The sequence below is a fragment of the Penaeus monodon genome, chromosome 21, assembly GCF_015228065.2.
Source record: "Penaeus monodon isolate SGIC_2016 chromosome 21, NSTDA_Pmon_1, whole genome shotgun sequence".
Classification (NCBI taxonomy): Eukaryota; Metazoa; Arthropoda; class Malacostraca; order Decapoda; family Penaeidae; genus Penaeus; species Penaeus monodon.
In genome coordinates this window covers 39,934,750-39,934,981 of record NC_051406.1, presented here as the reverse complement: position 1 = coordinate 39,934,981, position 232 = coordinate 39,934,750, and positions in this window count along the sequence as shown.

The following is a 232-nucleotide window of genomic DNA, read 5'->3' as shown; positions in this document are numbered from 1 at the left end:
TTTCCCCCTCCGCCTTTTGTCAGCCTCCTTTGTAATGTTTAAAAGAAGAAACTGTTTTCCATATTTTTTTCCTTTTCTGTCTTATCCACACGTTTCTTTGTCTTTCCCTTTTTTTCGGGATGAATAATGTTATTCATTCAAGAAGATGTGTCCTGCGTCGCGGTGCCTGGGAATCCTTGTAAAGTGAGGAATTTCGGTCTCTTTTTTTCGGCAGGAGTCGGTAGAACAAGAT